Source organism: Giraffa tippelskirchi, chromosome 8, assembly GCF_054371585.1.
Source record: "Giraffa tippelskirchi isolate mGirTip1 chromosome 8, T2T-mGirTip1v1.2.pri, whole genome shotgun sequence".
NCBI classification, from domain to species: Eukaryota; Metazoa; Chordata; class Mammalia; order Artiodactyla; family Giraffidae; genus Giraffa; species Giraffa tippelskirchi.
In genome coordinates, this window is record NC_137282.1 from 132,807,827 (window position 1) to 132,827,472 (window position 19,646).

The window sequence follows — 19,646 nt, forward strand, 5'->3', positions numbered from 1 at the left end:
CAAGAACCTGAAGGACAGCAGGAGCCACCAGGCGCTTCCCTCATATTATCTCATTTAATCTTCACAGTCACCTTGCCGGGAGGGTAATAATTTCAAGCAGCACAACTTCAAAATTCTTTACAAGATACAGCCAAATTTTATTTTATTTTTAAAATTTATTTATTTGTTTGTTTTTGGCTGGGCTGGGCTTCCTTGCTGTGCACAAGCTCTCTCTAGTTGTGGTCAGCAGGGGCTACTCTTTGTTGGGGTAGGTGTGCTTACTGTGGTGGCTTCTCTTGTTGCAGAGCACAGGCTTAGGGCATGCAGGTTCGGTAGTTGTGGCACACAGGCTCAGTTGCTCTTGAGCATGTGGGATCTTCCCAGACCAAGGATCCAACCTGTGTGCCCTGTATTGGCAGGCGGATTCTTATCCACTGTACCACCAGGGAAGTCCCAGAAGATACAGCCAAATTTTAATTCCCAAACAGATGTGCATTTTTAAATGCTGCACACGGAAGGTGGGTAGATGAGGACAATACCTTTTCAACCTCCATTTTTTTCTTCTTCGGTATAAGGGGAATAATGACCCACAATGTTTTGAGATGGGTTTTTGTAGAAATGCTCATTTGCTAAGGTAAAATGCTTTCATAATGTCCTGGCAGTCGAAAGTTAAAGAAGCAAAAATATTATTCCTCTTCAACTTTTCTGCCTAGAAGTTGAAAGTTTCTCTTCTTTAGATACAATTTTATTATTTTCTACAAAGCACCACTTTTCTGTGAAATATCATATGCTTTCAAATTGCAGGTTCCCACACAATAAGGTCATGAAATCCATTTAGTGGATAGAGGTCAGCATTAAAAAAAAAAAAAAGACAAAAGAAATAGAATGGAAAATGTCACAATGCATTGTATTGCATAAGTAGGCTTATAGTATACATATTTTACATATACATATATGTTACTTGCAGGATAAAATGTATTTCTTTTTAGAGTTTATGGTCAAAAAAGTTTGGAAAAAAAGATTTGGCGATGATGCTTTGTACATTATGGTTCTCAGATGTGCTCATTGACGTGGATAAAGGGATGTCTTGTGTCATTAGGATGTGGCAGCAGTCAGGAAATGTGGCTGCACAGTGGGAATCCTTTTGTGCTGCAGATACTTCCTCCTTCTTCATTTGTCAAGATAATGCACGTTTGCTTACAAAATGTGAAAGATGCCAACTTGGACATGGGAATAATGGCACATACTGTTCAGGACCATGGGTGTGTGTGATGGGAGCTACCAGATAAGGCACACGTGTTTGACAAGTGAGTTTCTGCTCTCTGGGAGGGATCCAGTGGTCCCTGACCTGTGGTAATTTGAAATTTGTTGTTACTGTTGTTCAGTCGCTAAATCGTGTCTGACTTTGCGACCCCCTGAACTGCAGCACGCCAGGCTTCCTTGTCCTTCACTATCTCCTGGAATTTACCCAAACTCATGTCCATTGAGCGGTGATGCCATCCAATCATCTCATCCTCCCTCGTCCCCTTCTCCTTCTGCCCTCAATCTTTCCTAGCATCAGAGTCTTTTCCGGTGAATCAGTTCTTCACATAATGTGGCCAAAGTATTGGAGCTTCAGCTTCAGCATTGGTTCTTTCAGTGGATATTCAGGGTTAATTTCCTTTAGGATTGACTGGTTTGATCTTGCAGTCCAAGGGACTCTCAAGAGTCTTCTCCAGCACCACAATTCAAAAGCATCAATTCTTTGTCACTCAGTCTTCTTTATGGTCCAACTCTCATGTCCATACATGACTACTGGAAAAACCATAGCTTTGACTATATGGACCTTTGTCAGCAAATTAATGTCTCTGCTCTTTAATATGCTGTCTATGTTTGTCATAGCTTTTCTTCCAAGGAACCTCTTTTAATTTCATGGCTGCAATCACCGTTCACAGTGATTTTGGAGCCCAAGAAAATAAAATCTGTCACTGTTTCCACTTTTCCCCCATTGATTTGCCATGAAGTGATGGGACTAGATGCCATGATCTCAGTATTTTGAATGTTGATTTTTATGCCAGGTTTTTCACTCTCCTCTTTCACCCTCATCAAGAGACTCTTTAGTTCCTTTTTGCTTTCTGCCATAAGGGCCGTGTCATCTGCATATCTGAGGTTATTGATATTTCTCCTGGCAATTCTGACTCCAGCTTGTGCTTTATCCAGCCTGGTATTTTGCGTGATATACTCTGCATATAAGTCAAGTAAGCAGGGTAACAATGTACAGCCTTGATGTACTCCTTTCCCAATTAATTTGCTGGGCACAGATCTGAGCACATCCCAGGCCTGCGGGTGGAGAGAGACAGTGATTTAGCGTCTGAGGGAGCCACGCCCCCTGCATTCTACAGAGCTTGTGAGGTTTTCTAATCTTTGTCTTTCCTTTTTTTTTGGCTAGGTGGGGCGGGGGGAGGGGGATGGAATATAATTGCTTTACAATGTTGTGTTAGTTTCTGCTGTACAGTGAAGTGAATCAGCTATATGTATACATATATCCCTTCTCTTTTGGACCTCGCTTCCACTCTACCCCCCATCCCACCCCTCTAGGTCATCACCAACCCTGAGCTGAGCTTCCTATGCTTTATAGTGTGCATGCATGCTCAGTCGTGTCCGACTCTGTGACCGCATGGACTGTAGCCCGCCAAGCTCCTCTGTCCATGGGATTTCCCAGGCAGGAATACTGGAGCAGGTTGCCATTTCTTACTCCAGGGGATCTCCTCATCCCAGGGATCGAACCAGAGTCTCCTGCTTTGGCAGGTAGGTTCTTTACCCCTGAGCCACCAGGGAAGCCCTATTCTTTGTCTTGTTTTGGTTGTTCAGTTGCTGGGTTGTGTCCAACTCTTTGAAACTCTATGGACTATAGCACACCAGGCTTCCCTGTTCTCCATTATCTTTGTCTTAAGAGCACAGTTCTCTTAAAGTAATAGAAACTTGGTTTTTGTGTGAAGAATGACCACAAAGTGAGAGGTGAAGTTTGAGTAAAACTCTGGGTTGTGAAGATAAGCCAGGAAAGATGACCTCTTGACAAAGTTGCAATTTTCCCAGAAAACAAAAGCCACCTTGAGAGTTCCCAGGTTCTGCAGGTTGGTGATTCCTGGCACTCTGTGTATGCAGCTCTAGAGACTCTCAGGAGCAGGGCTACCCTGGTGGCTCAGACAGTGAAGAATCTGCCCGCAATGAGGGAGATGGTCAAGGGTCTGTGCAATATGCTTGCATGCCTTTTTAGAACCTGTGGGGTAAGCCTTGATTTGAGGCAACATTCATTTAGCATATAACCTCTGGAAGATAGAAATTTAGAGGGTAGAAATCTTCACTTTTGTTTAAAAAGAGGAGAAAACATGCATTTCTTTTTGTCTTTTACTTATTAATTCCGGATACTTTTTGACCCATTGCATTAGGAATGACTGTGTTACGTTCTCTGCTATGATCTTTAGGATAGACCTATCCATCTCAGGTCTGCCCAGAGCCGAGTCCTTCTCACAACTCTGGGAGGGAGAGGGAGAGTTGGGGACAGGAGATGGATTATCAGTGGACAAATCAGGACCAAATTCTGCCCCTTCCTTTGCATGTAGATGCTGACTCTTTTGAAAGAAGGACACTAAAGTCACTGGCGGGTTGACCCATGTGCCCTTCTTCTAAACCATGTAAACTAGGTAACTGGAAGGTCACCCCCATCCCCATTCTCCAGTAGTTGTTAACCTAAAGTTTGCGTTCCGTAAGGTACCTGTGAGTCATAATTGCAACTGTAGAAAGAGGGAGAAAGAGAAGAAAGGGAAGTGGCAAGTTAGTTCATCAGGATATGAGAAATCACACCTCGATTTTTATTTAAAAGAAAAATGTTAGGCTGAGATTCATTCATTCATTGCTGCATGATGGACGTCACCAGGAGTCTGACTCTGCTCTTGCAGCTCTGCACCTGCAGAAACTAGGTGGACACCTCTCCTGACCATCATCAGATCCAGGGGAAACTTGTTCCTGCACCTAACTGACTGTCATTGATTTGGTGGCCATTTGTTGAGTGCCTGCTACCTCCAACATCAGCCAGGTGCCTGGATACAGGAAACATGCAATGAATGTTAAAAGTGTTGATGCAAGATTATTTGGCCTTGAGACCAGGGGAAGAGAAAAATGAACAAAGCCTAGTCTCCTTGAGGCTCACGATCCAGAGATAGACAAGAAGACAAGTAATTATAAGTCAAGTCGACCCCAGTGTGGGTTATAAAGGAGAGAGAGGAATTCCGTGGAAGTACAAAGAGAAGAGAGAGGAGGGCACAGACAGGAGTGAGAGAAAGTGGGCAGAGGAGGTGCCCAGAGGAAAGGGTGCCAGCAAGGGCCGAACCGGAGCAGAGCAGGGTGGGCACCCGTTGCACTTGAGGAACTTGGGGTAACGCCAGGCAGCAAGAATGAGTCAGGAGAAGTGTCGAGGTGTGTGGTGGAAGATGGGGCTGGAGCCTGCAGTCATTCCCAAGGCACCAGGAACCATCAGAGGTTTTGAGCAGGGAGCAAGGCATCGGGTGCTTTGTGTTTTAGGAAGAGAAGTTGAAGAGGATGGATTTAAGCAGGGTGAGTGCCATGGGGAGGCTCCTGCAGTGGGTCACTGGATAAATGACAGGGCTTGACCGAGGGCAGTGGAAATGAAATGGAGGTTACACCGGAATGATTTGTACTCGAAAGCCAATCTGTGAATTTATAATGGGCATGAACCTACCCAACCACTTGAATGATTAGGTCAGCTGGCCAGAACACAGCTTTTTAAATTGAGGTACATTAATAATCAAAGGATTATTCAGTGAAAGTGGAGTTAAGGCAAAAGGAGTTTAATGGTCTGAACAGACCTTCCACTCCATCTATCGCTGTCTTTGCATAGCGGTAGTTACACAGCTGAAGTCTCTGGTGAGTTGTTACTCTTCTCTGGAAAGACCCTTGGCCTGCAGGAGGAACCGCTCCCCTGGCCAGCACTGGAGAGAGGCCGTATTCGAGGATCTTTTGGTTTCAAGAAAAGGAACTCACTCATCAATGAGCAAGTCAAATGGGAAATAATTATAAGGAAGGGGAATCTTCCACCCCAAATACTAGAAAGGCAGCCAGACTTTCTGGGGCTTAGAATATCCCAGGTCCTTTCTCCTCCCCACTTCCTTCCCTCCACATCCACTGAGAATCTGCTTTCTTCTGGACACATTGGCCTTTCTGTTCGCATTCACTTGCATGGACCCCATTATAACTGCCCCCAAATGGTGGCCTTGACCCCTAGTCAGACTTATGGTCTGCTCCTCACACCTGACCCAGTTGCTTTGTCTCAAGTACTAAAACTTGAAGAGAGGATCCCATTGTTCCAGCTTGGGTCAGGGGCCTTTCCCTTATCTAATCAGGCTGAAAATGTGACATGATAGATTCTTAGAGAAAAAAAAATGGTAGTCAACCCTGGATAACTCTAGTATACTGGTATTATTGTTCAGCTCTGTTCACTGATTCAGTATATTGGTTGTCTTTTGCTGTATAACAGAGTACTCCAAAACCTAGCAGCTTAAATAATAAGTGTTTATTATATTATATACCCAGTTCTGTGAGTCCAGAATCCAGGGACAGCTTACCTGGGTGTTTCTGCCTCAGAGTCTCTCATGAGGTTGTCGTCACACTGTTCCGTGAGGCTGTTACCATTTGAAAGGTGGGCTGGTGGCTGACCTGCTTCCATGACAGGGAGGAAGCCTCCTTTCCTCACTGGCTGTTGTCTGGTGACCTCAGTTCCTTGCCATGTGGGTGTCTCCACAGGCTATGTGTCCTTAGGACGTGGCAGCTGGCTTCCCCAAGAGTGACTGTTCCAGAAGGAGCACTTAAAATGGAAGCCACAGACTTTTATAACCTAACCTCAGAGGTGACGATCACTAGCGCCCTGTTCTGTTGGTAACACAGACCAACCCTGGTACATTGTGGGCGGGGGATACCCAGAGGTGGGGATACCAGGAGATGAGGCTCATTGGCAATCACCTTGAAGATCCATTACCATACTCAGTCAGCAGACAGTGATTTAGTGCCTACGTGTGTGCCAGGTGCTAGAAACTGAGAGCTTGTCACACAGAGTTTCCGTCCGTGAGGAGCTCACTCTCTGGTGGGGGGACACCTTATAAAAACACCACCATGTGTCCCCTGAGCCACCACACTTATCCTCATGAGATTCACATCTGTTCACAGCAGTCTCTTATTTAACCATCCTCAAGTAGATCCCTTGTTTGCCCAGATGGAGTTTTGGTTTGCTTTTTTTAAGTCACCGCCACAATAAGAAATACATTTTATATCACAAACCAGTACATACATAGACACATTTATATTGGAAACAAATTTCACAAAAGAGTTTACACCCTCACTGCCCACAATATATTCAAATATTTCCTATTCTAGGCAATTTCATTTTTTGCGAAAGTTGGTCACAATCGCATGGATTTCACAGCCTGTCACCTTGTGACCTGCCGAGTGGAAAGCAGTAGTCTAAAGAAGTCCAAACTCTCTGCCACGCACAACAAAGCCCCTTGCCATCTACCTGTCTGCAGCTCCCCCCTCATTCATGTTTAATAATGACACCCCACATAAGCCTCCTCTCCCTGGAGCTCTCTCCTCTCCTTCCCCACATGGTTTGGAGAACTCTTATTCATCCTTTAAAACCCAGCTTTAAAGTGAGACTCCTCTTCCTGCTCCATCCTCTGGCCCCCAGAGCATTTCCCGGACACTTGGTCCCTCCTTCACTTCCAGCCTGTCCCTAGGCCCAGCTACTCCCAGCCCACCCTGTGTTGTCACTGAATCTCTGTCAGTACGATTTAGGACATTGAGCAAATTAGCATCACACAAATGACGATGCTGCAAATGAGCGGTGTGCAGAGTTGGGGGTGTTGCAGGCAGGTTTCCTGTCGATGGAGCCACGTGCTACAGAAAAAGGATCCCTCCCCCGCGGCCGCCCGTGTCCCTGCTCATCCATCACAGGTATAATTCACACAGGAACTGGCTGCCTGGGTTCATTACTGCGGTTCATTTTAGCTGATCTGGTTTCTTTTTCTTTCTCCTTACTTTTTTATTGTGCTTGTGTCATGGGGACAGCCTAGTGAGAGAGGGAGCTTTAGGCAGCAAGATAGAAAGGCCTCTATATCTGCACCCGCCCTGCAGGAGGGGGGTTTCCTTTCTGAAGTGGTATGGAAGGAGGGTTTTGAGGTTTTTGAATATTTGCTTCTGAGTATCTTAAGTAAGAGATTTGTTTGCCCACATTTGTACTATCTTGGCAAGCTAGCAACCCGACAAAATATTTTCTGGTTGGTTTTGCCTGTGCCGTGGTTTTTATTTTTGAGGGGAAGAAAAATTTACACCTTGGTTAAGTTGTTCTGAAATACAACGGCTGTTGTTTTAAATTGCTGTTAACTTCAAGGGTTGAAGCTAATATGATTTCCAGGCTTATGGGAGTTGCTGATAGACTATGCTGTGAACCATAACCAGAAATGAAAAAAAAAAAATTAGACACGAGCAAAAGCAATTAAATTATTCCTTCTCCAATATTCTCATTTCTGCATTTATCAACGGCTGGGTAACTACCCAAGGATATGCTGACTTCCTTGTGGTGTGTGCCTGTTGGGGGGAGGGAAGTGGGGGTGGGAGACAGACTGTAAACAGATCATTACTGTAGAGTGTGATAAATAGTCTATAATAGAGTACGTATCACATGCATAGAGAGGGGAGTTATTTATTCACTTTCAGCAGTATTTTTCAAATGAAGGTTGCCTCCCTTAGTGGATCATGAAATCCATTATAAGGTGGCAAACAGCATTTTTTAAAATGGGATAATAGAATGAAATAGATCAAGTTGCATCCTCCACAGGAAGTTTAGATACTGTTTTCGGAAACCTTTGTTTCAGTTAGGCATCTACTGCATTGCAATGTGAAATCTGTTTCTTGAGACTGAGTCTCAGGCAGAGATGTTTGAAAGCCGCTGAGGGGTGGAGGGAAGGCTTCCCAGAGGAGGTGGCATTTGAACTGGGCCTTGGAGAATGGTGGGCTTGCCCCAAAAGAAGGACATTCCAGGCAGAGGGGAAAGGATATGGCCAAATGGGGAGGAGATTGTTCTTGTCCAGGGGTGGGTGTTCTCCATGACCGGACTGCAGGGTGTGGGGAGAGGAGTAGTTGCAGGTGCACCTGGGAAGGCAAGTGGAGCCAATGATACCGCTTGAAAGTACAAGTATCAGGGCTTCAGTGCTTCCCAGGAACTCCGTTTCTCTGTGGATGGGCTTGGCCTTGGGAATCTTTGTTTCTAATAAGCTTCTCTGGGCAGTGAGGTGCTAGTAGAGGTGTGACACCAACAACTCTGGGTTTTTGAAAGGTGATTTGGGGTCATAATTTAGATAGAAGATTGTTTGGAGGGAAATCGAGAGACCAAACAAGAGATGAGGGCCTGAATTTAGGTGAGGCAGTTAGTGGAGAAAAGGGACTAGGTTTGAGGGAAACTTTGGAGGTGGGTTGCCTGGGTTAAGGGAGATAAAATAAGAAGTCCCAGATGATTCTAAAATATGTAGAGAGTACATGTTCTTTGCTCTGATTGAGGGAGGTGCCTTAACCTTTTTGGTTACAAAGGTACTTGTACCTTTGCTCAGCAGTATCAGAGCACCTGGGAAATGGCACCAGTAATTAGAAGATTTAGGAAAGAGAGAATTGTATGGTCTGGGAGGTATTTCATGGAGGCTCTGAAATTGCCTGACCGACTTTGCTCTGCTCACATTAGAATGTGATGAGAATACTTGTGGAGATGATACAGTGTCTCTGCTCCCTCAGTTTTTTTCTTGCATGTTGAAGATGTATCTCGGTGTGTGCTTCGTACTTACTTATTTTTTTGTATTCGACTTGTACGTACCAGTCATCTTTTAGGGGCAGTTTCTTCTTCATATGTCTTCCCTCTTGGTTTCATTTTCAGAAAGGACACTGACATTTATTTACTGAGCAAGCCCCTTTGCATGAGTAGCCTATCTTCACAGTTGGCTTTCTCTCCAAATTCTGAGCTTGTGAGAACTCTCTGCTACTGTCTCCATGACCCACGATCCTGCTGGGCATGGTGGAGTGGAAGGGACACTCTCCGCTGAGGTCATGTTCAGAGTCCCGGCTCCACAGGGGCCTGGGAGCTGCTGAATGACGCCTCCCGCATGTGTGACGCCTCCTCCAAACCTAATGACTGTCCTCCCCCTCACATATTCAGTGGGGAAACAGGCTGGATGTGTAAGACAGCAAGGCCAGTGGGAGTGATGGTGCCTCTGTTTTCTCAAACAGTTCTTCTATATTCCTCATCCTTGTACTACTAGAAGCTTGTAGGAGTTCAGATTTTTTTTTGCAAGTCTGTCAAGAAAAATAACCAGTTTGAAATATGTCAAGACTAGAATAGCCTTAGTCTCTACAAAGATGATTTAAAATGTTTATATTCATGTATCAAATAAAATAATAATGTAGGCAAGGTATTGGAAACATTTGTAATCACTCCAGTAATTTGCTTGTTTACCACTGCTTTGAAAACAATTCCAGGTTACTTCCAATAGTATTAACAACCGCAACAGTAACAGCAACTAATATTGAGTATTTATTGTATACCAGGCACTAAAGCAAGGGTTTTACATCCCTAATATCATTGAACTCTTCCCCTACTGACCCAAGATAGATACTGTCACCTTCATTTTACATATAAGAGAGAAGTTAAAAAAAATAGGCCACGGTCACATGGCTAAAAGGCAGCAATGATAAAGCTCTAATTGATGAGAGGAAGTGAAAGAGAGTGAGGAAGAACTTATAAACCATTAGGCAATACTGCCTGGGATCAACTGGGCAATGATGTTATGTGATTCAGAGAGACTAACTCTATCATTCACTTAATATGTAGCTGTTTAGGTAGAAATATGCTGATTTCTTGCATTCTTATACATCTTGTGGATTGGGTTGTTTTTCTTTTAGCCCACAAGTACTGGTTGCAAGCTTAGTATATACAAACTACTCTGCTAGGCCCTTAGAAAATAAAAAGCCTTTGAGGAGCTCCTTATCCTGGACAGAACATAAGAGAGAGACATTTGGTGGAATCATGTGAGATTGCCATTGGAAATTTACATGGGAATGTTTCACACGATTTAACCTGACACATAACTAAAACAAGGTGATAGAATATTAGCTGAACATACTGACCTCTCATTATGTTTCAGGCACCATGCTAAACATTTTACATGCACTAGTTCCTGAATCCTTAAAATAACTCTCAGACGTGAGTACTATAATTATCCCTGTTTTATAGATGAGGAAGTTGAAGCTCTGAAGGGTGAAGTGACTTGCCCAGAGCCACACACCTGGTGTGTGACAGAGATGGAATTTGAACCCCGCTCAGTCTCAGTGTAAAGCCAGTGCACTTAGGCCTCAGATTATAAGTACCTCAAGAGGCTCAAATTAAAGTACTGAGCTTATTTATGCACATTGAGAACTTTTAAGGTTTTTATATCACAAACATTCATTGGGTATATATAATCTCGGATTTCTGTGATCTGGACACATCTGGTCATGTATATCACCACTTAATCTCCAGTATTTGCATTCTCCCCACTCTGAGAATGGCTAACCAACTAAGAGGAACACGTGGAGGAAGAATGCAAAAAACAGCAACATTTTCACTTTTACTTGTTATGTGGCTGTTGAACCTGTTTATTTAGAGGTACAAACCCAAGCTAGAGCATTTCAGTTTTATTTTTTTCCACCTGTGTCCAGTTGCCCTTCTTACTAGGTCACATATACAGATGAGCATCACAGGAGGGGACTTGTACATAACTGTACACAATTAAAGTTTTTTGCATATGGTCAAGCCATTTAAAGAACTTTCCTCTTTAAAAGTTTTCTAATCTTATATTCAGATACCAAAATCCTGTCTATATAAACCATCACTTAAAATTTTATGTACAAAGGCATATCCCTTATTTTAAATGTTACTTTTTTTATTTGCATGTGGGAAATTTTAAGAAGTTGTTTTTGTTTTATTATTAAATGATACCAATTTGGTGTTATACCTGGTGAGTCTGAGATTCTCCCCACTGCTGTCCCAGTATTTTGTGACCCACCTCCACCCCCCAAATGTTCTAAATTAACTGTGACAACTGGCAAAGTAAATCTTCCCCAATGAGAAAGAATGGTCCCTTCTGCCTATGAGCCCCTCTGCCAATGAGAGAGGGTGGCCCGCCAACCACCACTGAATTTGGTTTTTATTGAAATAGCACGGCCTGCTTGTTCCCAGGATCCTTTTTGGGACTTGAAGAGAGGGTGTGTTGAGGAGTCAACCAGGCCTGGGTTCCCCCCAGCTCTTCTTAGACTGATGACCTCAGGCAAATTATGAGAAACATTGGGAGACTTATCAGCGAAAATCTGGATAATTAAACATTATTCTGTGGGTTTGTGTGTGAAGGTTCAGGCAATAATATATACTATAAGAATGAAGTATCTAGAATAATGCCTGGCAGGACTTAGTAGGCCCTTAATAAATGTCGGCTCTGATACGTGGGCATTTGTGAGAAAGCCCGCAGTGCCCTATCCTCTTCTGGAGCTCACCTCTTTGTTGGGTGATTTTAAAGTCAGATTTGTATTTTTTTAGGAGTTTTGGCCAACTAGGGAGAACAGCTTTCTGAAATCCATTAATATTTCATTGGAGCTGTGAAGCAACAGCTGTAAAACTTGCTTGGTGGCCCCTAATTGCAATGAATAATCCATGGACTCCTTTGAAATGTATTCTTCGAAATGTGTATTATAATTAAACTCCAGCCAATCCAAAGGCACTTTAAAACAGGTTTTAAAATTTCCCAAGCCAATTAGAAAACTGGTTGGTCCAACTGTCAAGTGTAGAGAAATAATGCTAATTTATGCAAAGACTTCAGTTCCAGGAAGACCTTGGCTGAATGTGAACACAACACATATCTTCTGAGAAAACACCTCCATGATACTATGTGATACTAAATCACTGACTGTATTTATTAAGGCGGGTCTAAATACAAAGCACACATTGTGAGTGACCGAGTGGCAGTTACTTGAACAAGATATGGTTTGTTTTTTGAAGAGATCTATCTTGAATATGACAACATTGTATACCAACCTTTGACATATTTATTTTGTACAATAAAATAGCATAGTTACAGTATCCTTATAAAAGCAAACATGGTATGCTACCATTATGTTTTTTAATGCTCAGGGGATTTGTATTAGAAACTAACCAATTTCACTTAAATAATTTAAATCTAAGGATAATTTTAGAACTCAGTATCTGGGGGATATGGGTTTGAGCTTTCTATCAGCAGAACCCCATTGCTATATGTATTATAAACTAATTTAAAATAATTTTAAAGTATTTCTGGGGCCTACGTATGTATTTTTAAAACTCTGAATCACATTTTTGTACAATCTATCTTTTACTTTGATATTTATTTAAAATAAAAGACAACAAACCCCCGACTTTATTTTTGTGGGCATTTACAGGAAAAGTAAATGTAATTAACCTAAACCACAAAGGCACCTACTCCCAATCCACACTGTCATAATTAACATTTCTTTAAGTGCTCTGGATGCTGGATGGTTTATGGAGACATCTCAATTTGAGATTAAATATGGGTGGTAATTATACTTGGACTACAGAGTGTTAAAAGGCTAGGTAGCTCTCTTTCTCTTTTTTTAACCTATTCTATTTCCATGGATGTTTGGGTAGCTCTCTTTTTTTAAGACTGGGGATCACATCGTGAAAATTCCACAAATGTGACGATACAGGTATCTGCATGAAGAGTAAGCACTGGGAACTGGATGTTTTAAGAGTGACTTACTTCCCTCCTCACCTTCATCTTGGCTGCTAAAGTGTTGTGTGTGTGTGTGTTTTAATGTTGACATACAGGTTTACAGATAAGGTTTCACTACACTTTGGAATGGAAAGAGGGTGTTGCAAAGGAAAGCTTAGTAGAATTAAAAGTTGAAATGAATTGCCAAATAAGTTAAAAGTGATGTTTTCGCTTTTGTTTTTTTAAAGCATAAGCAAAAAAGGATTTACTGGGACATATTCTAATTAGAGTTTAAACAAATATTGTGTTTTTTGTTTTTAAATCAACCCCCCTCTTGGCGCTCCCCCCGCCCCCCAACAGCAAAAACTGGCGCGCGCGTGTGTGTGTGTGTGTGTGTGTGTGTGTGTGTGTGTGTGTGTGCAGGGCGCCTGCTGAGACTAGCACGCATCTCGTAGATCTTTAAAAAAAAAAAAAAGCCAAAAAAACAAAAAACCCTGTTTCTTGAATAAACCACTACGTTTCTTGAGGTTAAAAGAATCCAAAAGGAAGCAGGAATTATCAGCTTTGGAGTTTGATTTTTCTTAAAAAAAAATTTTTTTTTTTAATTAAAAAAATCCTAATCTCCGCATTTTTTGCTAGGCGAGAACCGAAGTTTGGAGGTAGACGAGCAGGCGAGCGGTTTGCCCGGGCGCAGAGCATGAAGGCCGGGCGGGCGCGGGGAGCGGGCGCCCGCCGCCCGGCGCGGGGGTGAGCGAGAGAGAGAGCGGAGCGCGTGTGGCCGGCGCCGCTCGGCCGGGAGCTCCCGCGCCCGCGCCCCGCGCCCCGCGCCCGCCGCCGCCGCCGCCGCCGCCGCCGCCCCTGGTGCGATGGCGCAGAAACCCCGTTGACAAGGCACTGCTTTTTCATGACGGTGAGTTTCCCTTTGAGTGTATTATAATTTTGTGATAAAAATTTCAAGGAGAAAAAAAAAAACACACACAACCTCCTTCCTCTGCCTCTTTCCTTCGGGGAGGGGAAAAGCGAGGGCGGGGGGGCTGGAGATCTATCTCCAGACAGACAGAAAAGAAAGAGGAGCAAATTAAACACCGAGTTGCCAAAACCAGGATATTAGGTTTCAGCCCAGAGAGCTATTGGCTAAGGCTGTGTTTTTTTTTTGGGGGGGGGTGGGTTTGTGGGTGGGTGATGGTGGTGGTGGGTGGATGTTTAATGGACACGGAGAAAAGGGGAATCGAGTGTTTATGCCTTTCCCAGCGATGCCCGGGCCCCGGGAAGACCAAGTTCAGTGTCGCGGGCGGGGGCGCGGGCGGGCAGGGGGCGGCGGGGCCGGGCTGGGGGCGCCTCGGCGGGGTGGGGGCCCTGGCGCCTCTTTTTTTTTTTTTCTTTTCCGCGGATGCAAATTTCTGGAGCGGGGAGAGGGAGAAGCCTGGGAAGGGGGGTGGCGTGGCGGTTGGTGGTGGGGAGGAGAGGGGAGGGAAGCCTTTTAATGACTCATTGATTGAGCCGGTTTAAAATTAGTTGTGTGCGCGAGTGCGAGTGTGTTTTCCGCCCCCCCGGAGCCGCCGGGAGCCGGGAAGGAGGGAGCGGGGCTCGGCGAGGGGAGGACGGGCGCGGCGGGGCCGCGAGCAGGGGGCAGGGAGGGCCAGGAGTGACGGCGGGCGAGGAAGAAAAATAAGCTTTTCCAATCTCCTCCCCTCGGTTCCCCCCGCCTCGTTTCTTTTCTCTCTCGGAAGCTCTTGGGTGTGAATCGCATTTTCTTTCTTCTCGGCAAAATGGACCCCGCGTCTCGAGAGGGGGAGGGGAGCGGGTGGGAGGGAGGCGGCGGGGATGGGGTTTATTTTTCATCCTGGCTTCCTCCTTCCCGGCGCTTGTGCCGCCGGCCGCGGCGGGGAGAGCTGGGGGCCGGCCGGCCGCTCCGGCCTGTTTCCCGGCGCGGGCGCCGGGGCCGCCCGGCCTGGCCCTTTCCCGGTCGCCTCGCCGCCTGGGTCCGAAGCACCGCCGACGACCCGCGGCTGGGCCCGGACGAGCCCTCGCGCCGCGCGGAGGACGGGCGGCCCAGCCGGGCTCCTCCTGCGGGCCCCGCGCGGCCGGTCCGAAGAGACGAGAGACTCGGTGGCACTCTCTTTTGGCTGAGAGTGCGCGGGCCCAACGCGGTTCGCGCCCCCCGACCGGCCAGGACGCAGCCTCTTGCGGGGGTTGTGCGGTGCGGGGGGGGGGTTGGGGGGGGTTGGGGGGGCGGTTGAAAGGCTCTAAGATGGCGCTGGGCCTGGCCCTTCGCCAGTGCTGGTGGCGCAGTTGCTCTGCGGGCGCCATCTTCCCCGGCGGCACGGGCAGCGCCCTTCTTGGACGGTTCGCCGGCCCGAGCGCTTGGAGGTCCGGGACGTGGGGGCCACGCTCTGCGGGCCGAAGTCTGTACGCGGGCTTTGGGTGGAGTAGCCTGGTCCTTCCCGGTGCCCCCAGACCCAAAAGAGTAGGCCACCGGCTCAGAGCGGGAAGGGGTTGGGGACCGCGGCGTCTTGTTCCTTTTAGCACTTGCCTTAGAGGGAAAACTGCGAGTCCGGCCTTGCAGCCGAGGGTTCTCTCCCTAAACCCGCATCCCACCTCCAACCCCAGTCAAGATTGGAGATGAAGGCTTTCCCAGGTCTTCCTAGGGCTTGAACATGGACAACTTTGCTTTCCCTGGCCTGGCTGGGGGCAGATCATGGAGGCTTTTCCTTCGCCCTCTTCCACTTCATTTTGAGAGGAGCGTCAAACCCAGTTGCAGAATTGCAGCAAAATAGTCGAGGACAGTGTCTGCCTGCCGTCCAGTATCGTGGTTCTGTATGGGTCCCCTGCTAGTTTTCTTGGTTGTGTTTTCACAACCCTGGACAACATTTTCTCTGGTTGTCACGTTTGTGGGAAGGTAATGGGTTCCAGTGATTTGAAACTTCTTTTTGGCTTTCATATTCCCTATTCCAAATGGTAGTCAATTACGATAGTCTCTTAGACCTCTGATCTGAAAAATTAAACTCGCTTCGAAACACCCCGGAGACTTTTTCCTTTTTTTTAAAAAAAAAAGGACTGTTTTGGTTCATCTCTTTCTAATCAGTATAAGACTTCTCAGTTTCCCCTACTTGTTATTTAAAATGTTTCCTAGAAGCATTCATAAAAATACTTATCTGTCTTGTAGTAGCAGTATGACAATGGGTGTGTGGATTTTAACTTTGTTACTGAAAAGATTATTGGGAGGAGGAGTCTGTAAAGCTCTGATCTTTCTAGGAGTCTAGATGGAAAGTAAATAGTTAATTTCTAGTGGATAAAAGTAACATAGTGGCACCATTAGGTGTGTCCTTGTGTTTACAATCACTGTGGTGGATGTTTTTAGGCCCTTTGAGACCTACCGTGTGCTGAACACTGTTGTATGCCAGGAACTGTGCTTGGTGTTTTTTAATTCCTATTTATCATATCAGCCCTGCAGTATTGGTTTTTATTATCTACTTACCAGCGAAGGAACTAATAATGTTTGCCAAGATACTTGAATTGTCCAAAGTCTCAAAGTTTTAAGTGATAGAATTGACAGAAGCCCTGTTCTTGGCTTTGTATCTGTAATTTGCAAATCTGAGCATCAGAATCAACTGGTGAGGTGTTTTTAAAATACGGATTTGTAATATCCATTATGTTAGGGACAGTTGGGGTTTTTCAAAAGGTCTGATGTGTTGGGCAGTCTCAGTTTTAAGTTTCTGACTTGCAGTTTCTTGATGCTTGTAACTCCCTCCAAGAATTTTGAAATTCTTCCTTATCTAGGATTGCCTGGATCTAAATATGTAGGACTCGGTGTTATTCCAAGCTCTCCAGGTGACTTCATTGTGACCCAGAGGCATATTCAGAACATGCCTGTATTAAACTATGCACTGTGCTGCTGGCTCTCTTTTGAATTGGAACATGAGACTTGAGGTTCATATCATTTTGAGTTTCAGTACAATTTTATTGCTTACGTTATTTTTATCTTTCTCCTCTGCCATTTATCAAAATGTTGAAACGATTTCCTTACAGAAAGAAATCTTAGGTATCCCAAGACTTTTAAATCTTAGTACATTTTAAAATATATATATAGTTTCATTGTATTGAGAAGTTATATAACATACTGGCTTCAGATCTAGCTGGGCTATCTAGTTTAGTCAAGATAGCTCTGCAACAAAAATAGGATTGAATCTAGGAAATACAGAAGTTAGAAGTAGGGTAGAAAATATCCTGAAATCAAAACCTAGAGATAAATCCTTGAAAGAATGGGTTCTTTTCTGAATTTAAATTGAGATGGTATTTCTTGCGTTTTGGGAAGTAGGATGGGGAACTTATTCTAAACGTGAAACTTGGTAGGAACAGAGTATGCATTAAAGACACAGAAGGTCAGGAAGAAACATCCAGAGCAGATAATGAATAGCCAACCAGACCAAAATGAGAGAACCAAGTCAGTGAGGAAATCATTAACTTCTCTGGAGCAAGGATCACATATTTGAGTTATTTTGTGCTTTTCTTTCCTCTGAAATCACTATTGTGTTTAATGATTGCTAGGGGGAATGGTTGAAACTTTTGATGCAGGTGTCAGAGTTATATTATCTTTGCCTATAGCCACGTTCCTCTGTCCTACATTTTGAAAAGCTTTTAAAGGGGCAACTGCAGATAACCTGCGTGCAGTCTGTGTCTAGTCTAGGCTAGACTAGAGAGTGGGTGTAGTTCTAGTATTTGTCCCATGTGGTTTTTCTCCGCTTGTTTTTCATAGTGTAAAGGCCACAGCAATTATTTTCTTTGAATAAAATCCAGTAAAGCTTGAAAGGGGGAGGGGGGGAGGGGTGGATGTGGATCTAAAATCAACCTGCTCAGAGGGAAAGAGTAGCTTCTTTATTTTAAAGTAGCCTTCAGTGGAATTCCAGACAAGATCTCTGCCCTCATGAAATTTGTAGTATAGTGTGAAAAACAGGAAATAAGGAAACAAATAATCAAGGTAATTAAAGATTCAGAAAACTTATAAGAAGTTTATAAGCTGGTGGGTCCAAAAGAGTGTGTTATGGGGAAAAGAGTGCATTGTTTTGGCTAGTAAGAGTCAAGGAGTGTCCCTGTGAAAAGGTAACATTTGAGCTGAGAATTGACACATGAACTTGTGTTAGCCTTGTGAACAGCTGGGGAGACATTCCTGGCCTGGGAACAAGTACAAAGCCCTGAAAGGTCCAGAAGGGCAGGGATGTTAGAACAGAAAGAAGCAGGAGGAGAATGCAGTGAAATGGAGTTAGAGAAGTTGTGCAGGGCCTCTTAAGACGTTAGGGGGGTTAGGGGCTTTATTTTAATGAAAAGGAGAAGCTATTGTGGGGCTTTAATTAGAGGAGTGATATGTTTTTGTTTTTAAACATCACTGCCTGCTCTGAGGAGCAAGAGGGGAAACAGGGCAGTTAGGGAACTACTGCAACTTTCAGCTTGAGTTTGATAGTATCTTAGGCAAGTGCAGTGGAGATGGAGCCGAGTAGATGGTGGGTTTCAGAGATATTTTGGAGGTTGAATCAGTATTTGCTTCATGGGTTGTCTGTAGAGGGACAGAAGGAGGAATCAAGGATTCCTTCCGATTACTGGCTTAAGGCTTGGTAGCTAGTGGTGCCAATTGCTTGTAGAGAAGACTGGGAAGGGTGGGTAACTCGAGTTCTATGTGGAACCCATTGGTTGACTCAGGTGTTCCAAAAACCTAAGTGGAAAGTCAAGCAGGCAGTGAATGTTCAAGTTGAGCTGAGAGGAGTGGGCATAAATTTTGAGAGTCACCAGCATAGAGATGGTATGTCATGGAACTGGTTGAGATCTCTGTGAGCCTAGAAGACTTAGGATCAAGCCTGAAACTTTCCCATGAGTGAAGGGGGTGCAAAGGAGACCGAGAAGGCTCAGCACTAAAGCACAGGAGTGAATTTATCTGTTTCAAGAAAAGGGAGTGGTCTGCTGTGCCAAATACTACTGAGAAGTTAAACCCTGAGGAGAGAAAAATTTCACTTGGATTTGGCTGTCTTGACAAGTAGCTTTAGTGGCACATGGGATGAAGGCCAAATTGGAATGCACTGAGAGAATGAGCCTCTTGATGAAAGTGAAAGAGGAGAGTGAAAAAGTTGGCTTAAAACTCAACATTCAGAAAACTAAGATCATGGCATTGGGTCCCATCACTTAGTGGCAAATAGATGGGGAAACAATGGAAACAGTGAGAGACTTTATTTTGGGGGACCCCAAAATCACTGCAGATGGTGACTGCAGCCATGAAATTAAAAGACACTTGTTCCTTGGAAGAAAAGTTGTGACCAATCTAGACAGCATATTAAAAAGCAGAGACATTACTTTGCCAACAAAGGTCCGTCTAGTCGAAGCTATGGTTTTTCCAGTAGTCATGTATGGATGTGAGAGTTGGACTATAAAGAAAGCTGAGGGCCGAAGAATTGATGCTTTTGAACTGTGGTGTTGGAGAAGACTCTTGAGAGTCCCCTGGACTGCAAGGGAATCCAACCAGTCCATCCTAAAGGAAATCAGTCCTGAATATTCATTGGAAGGACTGATGCTGAAGCTGAAACTCCAATACTTTAGCTACCTGATGTGAAGAACTGACTCATTTGAAAAGACTCTGATGCTGGGAAAGATTGAAGGCGGGAGAAGGGGATGACAGGATAAGATGGTTGGATGGCATCACCGACTCAGTGGACATGAGTTTGAGTAAATTCCAGGAGTTGGTGATGGACAGGGAGGCCTGGGGTGCTGCAGTCCATGGGGTCGCAAAGAGTTGGACACGACTGAGCTACTGAACTGAACTGAGAGAACGGGAGTGAAGCAAATGTGACCCGCTTG

At 44.7% G+C, this 19,646-nt stretch overlaps 1 protein-coding gene across 4 annotated transcripts in view; it reads left to right on the forward strand.

Moving 5' to 3' along the window:
• The window catches only part of BICRAL (BICRA like chromatin remodeling complex associated protein), a 103,956-nt gene that overhangs the window by 15,062 nt on the left and 69,248 nt on the right, over positions 1 to 19,646 (forward strand). For 2 of the 4 annotated variants that reach the window (XM_081518707.1, XM_081518708.1), the window contains exon 2: positions 13,446 to 13,716. The gene's annotated coding sequence lies outside the window, so the exon portion shown is untranslated. Of the gene's footprint in view, positions 1 to 13,445; positions 13,717 to 13,995; positions 14,084 to 14,669; positions 15,007 to 19,646 lie in introns of those variants that run through there. The other 2 variants (XM_081518713.1, XM_081518712.1) reach the window with 2 other exon arrangements.